The sequence below is a fragment of the Octodon degus genome, unplaced genomic scaffold (genome assembly GCF_000260255.1).
Source record: "Octodon degus isolate 3935 unplaced genomic scaffold, OctDeg1.0 scaffold00341, whole genome shotgun sequence".
NCBI classification, from domain to species: domain Eukaryota; kingdom Metazoa; phylum Chordata; class Mammalia; order Rodentia; family Octodontidae; genus Octodon; species Octodon degus.
In genome coordinates this window covers 242,531-247,782 of record NW_004524917.1, presented here as the reverse complement: position 1 = coordinate 247,782, position 5,252 = coordinate 242,531, and positions in this window count along the sequence as shown.

Genomic DNA, 5,252 nt, shown 5'->3' with positions numbered 1-5,252 from the left:
AAAACCTAAAGACTTTTAAAATAAGATTGCTTTGTCTTAGCAGAAGTCTCACTGCAACCTGAAACAAAATTTCCCTTGTCTCCACAATGGAAACTAACACCTTGGATTTTCCCTTTTATCTAGCCTGTGATTAAATAGCCTGAGTAATAGCTGCTGCCAAGGCAGTCCCCTGTACATGTGAAAGGCCAATATCAGCAGAAATCTGAATCATCTGAAAAACTGTAGCTTTATTTTTTGTTGTCTCCTAAGGCCTCTTTACACCATTCATTTGCATTTTTGAAGACCAATTGTTTAATTATAAATTTGCTAGCTTTTCAGTCACTTATGGTCCTCTCACTAGTATGCAATATGCAAAATCCTGGAAAGGCTTATCTGGGCACTGAGGAATGGAAGCAAAATTAAGGGTGCTTACCCTTTGAGGGAAGTTCTCCTCAAGCCCTAAGGGCAGCTATCTTAATTTGCTCATATATTTGCAATTCAAATGTCAGTTGACGATTTTCCACATGCTGAAGGTTAAAATTAGGTCCATATGTATCATCACTCATGAAACTACAGTCAAAATGTATCATAGAGGGAAACATTAAAACAAAAACACTTGGAGGGAAATGTAGGTGGAAGTCATAGAGACATAGGGGTAGGTAAAGAGTTCATGAGCAAAAGTATTTCACAGGAAAAACTTCAAAGATCAACAACTAGGACCTCATCTTATTGAAAAGTTTCTGCAATTCAAAAGAAATCTCCAACAGAATAAAAAGAAAACCACAAAGTTGGAAAAAGTTATAGCTGACTGTCCCTATGAAAAGGTCTTCTTATCTAGAACATATAAAGAATTTTTAAAAAGATCATGACTATCACACAAACTCAAAGAGACAATCCAAAACTGAACATCTGAGAGGATGCATACTTCTTAATGAAGAAATAAAAATGGCAAGTAAATATATGAAAACATATTTATCATTGGTCATTCAAGAGATGCAAATTAAAGCAACACTGAGATTCCATTGCACACCAGAAAGGTTAGCATCAAGATGTCAGCAAATAGTAAATGCCGGAGGGATTCTGGGAAAAAAGGAACTCTTATCTATTGTTGATGAGAGTGCTGACTGGTACAACAACTGTGGAAATCAGTGTGGAGACTCTTAGAAAAAACTAGGTTTCTAGGTCCCATTCAATGCAGCTATTCCCCTCTTGGGTATTTTTCCAGAACTGAAAACATCATACCATGTGCATCCATATTTATAGAGGTGTAATTTGTCACAGCTAAATCTTGGAAAGAACCCAAATCCACATCAATTTTGGATAAAGAAGTTGTGGTATTAAAAGTTACATTTCTTGTTACATAGATCTTATTATATCTTAATCTTAACCCTCCAGCAGAAAAGTATAAAAATGAGATATAAAAAGTAAAACTATATTAATATGCTAGCTGTAAAAGGCTCAAGTCAACAACTTCTGGCATTGCCTGTTAAACTATAAATGCATATATATAAATGCAAAAACAAATTAGAAATTTAGTGTCTGGTTATAAAGTGAGGGAAAGTGGTATGAAGACAAGAAAAAATTTTAACAGTTTATTAGCAACTAAGTTATGCATATATTTAAATTTATATAGTTGTATTTCTCGTATTTTATATTTTCATAATCTGAATAAAATATTACAAACAAAAAAAGAAGTGGGGACTGGTGAGATGGCTCAGTGGTCTAAAGCACTTACTTAGAACAAGCTTAGCTAAATCACAGGGACCATGGTTCAATCCCCCAGCACCACATGCCAGCCAGCCCTGCCCCCTGGTGGGCTGAGCTGGCCACACACACACACACACACACACACACACACACACACACACACAAATAAATAAAATTAAAAAAAATTTAAAAAAAAAAGAAGTGGTATTTTTACACAATGGAGTTTTATTCAATTTTAAAAGTCATAAATTTGAGTCTTTTGTTGGTAAATGGATGTAAGAACATAGAGAACATAATATTAAGTGAAATAAATCAGACCCACATGTGCAAAAATTATACTGTCTCCTGAGTGTGAGGACCTGAAAGAGAAAATAATATCTGAAGGTTTCAATAGATAGGAAATAGGAATGAACCTGAGCAAAAGGAAGGAATTACTGGGTTAAGGAGGTAAGGAGAGGGAGTCACGGAAAGAGATAAGTAATAATTTATCAGATCAAGATACTTTAGTTCTGCAGAATGAAAGGTTTTTTTTCCCCCTGCACAGCATTATGGGTTTATCTCTAAATTACAACATAAGATACTTGTTTCTTTTAACAGTACATCCTAAATTAATGAAATTAATCCAAACATTAGTCAGTGACAGGCATACATTTAAAAGAGATTCATTGTTTTTTTCTTATGTAGTAGACAATCACTAAAGCTATACTTAAACTGAATAATATTGTCAGGAAATATATATCTGTATCTGTTTGAAATATCTCTGTAATTTTTTTTTTTCAGAACCGGGGATTAAACTCAGGCCCTTGCACTTACCAGGGAAGCGCTTATTCCACTGAGCCATCTCCCCGGCCCTTATCTCTGTAAATTAAAAAACATTAAAAGTTCAATAAAGTTTGATTTTCAAATTTTGCAATGAATGATATTCTTACCTTTTCAGATTAATCAGCACTTTTAGAAGAAAAAAAAAGAAATTAGCAAAGTTTTTAACTTTTTAATTAGATTGTATGTAAAGGCACTATTGCAAAAATTATAATTAGACACAGTGATAGCAAAATCTTTAGAAGATGATAAACTGTCATCATTTGATTGCATTTTTAATGATATTTTTAAAAGGGTGTAAAATGCAGGCTTTTTTCTGTAATTAAATTTATTTTTTTCTTTTTGGTGGAACCAGGGATTGAACTCAGGCCTTTGTGCTTTGCCAGGGAAGCACTTATTCCACTGAGCCATCTCCCCAGCCCCTGTAATTAATTTTTCTATTCAAACACTAATTCACATCTCATATTTCATAAGTATGTAAAATGTGGCTAAATCTTATTGGCATAATGGAATATTGAATACTAAAATGGCATTTTGGGTTAATTGAATATACCTATATCCTTTAACTCTAAAGCCACTATTCTTCAAATATTTGCTTGGTTTATATTCTGTCATTATGCCACTCTTTTCAGATTTTGCATTTTCTTATTGTATGCTCTGTTAACATTGTAGGATAAATATTGTAGTCAAAAACTCTTATTTTTCCTAAAGTATTGTCATGTTTTGTATCTAGTTGTCACCCCAAAGCCTCATGTAAATTATGGGACAGTAACCGCTTGAGGAGCAGTGCGTGGCTTGAGGGGCGGGGCTGGGGGCCAGGACAGGACTTGAGGGGCTGGGCCAGAGAGGCAAGGACACTTAAACTGACAGCATGTGCCTCCCTGCCCACCCCCCCAGGCCTGGTGGCCTCTCTTGGAAGTATGGAGTGGATTATCCTGGACATGGCAGCACCGCTGCCTTTCCTCCAGACCCTGTAGAGCAGGGGCAGTGTCTTGAAACCTCCAGTAGCTGTGAGCTAAATAAACCTTTCCTTCCCTCAGTTTGAGTGTCAGATATTTGTCCCAGCAATGAGAGAAGAGTAACTAAGACAAATACCATTATAACTTACTGTGTTAAATTATTATTGTTTTATCTAGTGACTACTTTCTTTTCAAGGAAGAAAAGGAGGAAAAACAAATGAAGAAAGAAGAATATTTAGAGGAAAGAGTTCCAAGAAGTCAGACATGTTTCCTAGTGATTTGGAGCATGACATGACAAAATCAGAGGAAGTTCATATTTGGGAGGAGATATTTTTTAGGTTGGCAAACTATGATTTTATTTTAGAAAGGCTTAAATGAGTGTACATGGAGTGAATGTATTGGCGATCTAAGAAATATCTTGAAAAGTGTTTCTTTGATATTGTACAAGATTTGAGTTCAATCTTTTTTTTTTTTTTTTTTTTGGTGGAACCAGGGATTGAACTCAGGCCTTTGCACTTGCCAGGGAAGCACTTATTCCACTGAGCCATCTCCCCCGCCCCTTGAGTTCAGTCTTGATGGACTTCTTTGTTTGCTTAGACTTCAGGTTCAGATGGTTCAAATTTTATATGTGAATGTATTTCATCACAATTGATTTTATATTTTTTTATTTGTTTTTTGTGAAATCATGAATGGAACTCAAGGCATTGGCTGAATTTGCCAGGTAGGTACCAAACTGCTGAGCTATTTGCCCCACCATATGCTTTTATTTTTTTATAGAAATTATTTTAAAAATCCTTAGTTTTAAATAATTAATTACACATGAATGTTTGGACATATAAATTACAGATACATTCTAAATCCTAAATGAATTAGTAATTCAAAGAAAGTCTACCTTGAAGAATATCATGAGGTCCCATTCAGATAAATGCTTTCACACTGAAAATAGAAGACAATATTGCACTCATAATGCAAATGCATTCTTTACCTTCCTAGCTCCCATTCTTTAGCAAATGCTTACCGTCCTGGAGGGGCTGAACTCTACAATAAAGGCAAATAAGGCATGAATTCTATGTAAGCATATGAGAAAAGGCAGTAACACACTTCACTGTTGTGTTCACACAGAAATATTTATAGAGCACACTGGGTTTCAAGATGTTCACAGACTATGGATACACATTGCTTAACTTCATAAATTTTAAAAATGAAGATATAGATGAGTACAAAGAAAAAAACTCTCATGTGAAAAAAATTCTAAAAATAAGATCAGCATACATCTAGAATAGATAGGATAGAAGCATTAAGGAAAAGAAGAAGATGAAGTGTGAGATACATCTTTAGGATGACTAAAGACACATTTTGGGTATCTGTAAAGAACAAACTTGAAGACAGAGGATACAGTGTTGAAATACAAATAGCACATCTACCAGTTCCACCAAAAAAACAAAAACAAAACAAAACAAACAAAAAACAAATAGCACATCAATTACAAAGAAGATAGTAAGAACATGCACATATAGAATTCTTTAAAGTTATAGGGACTCAAATAATGCCACTGGGGTAGTCATAAAGACATAGTCTAAAGAAAAATTAAGAAATTAGAACAATAGAAGAGCAATATCAGGTCATTCTAGAAGATTGATAGACCAGATCATGATTGAAATACTTCTATGAAACAAAGAACTTTTGTCTACAATTAATGCCATATTATTCGAAAATGACATTGTTTTCAACTTCCAAGAAAGCCTTTAAAAAGTGTCATTAGTATATCATACATCTGGCATATCTTTG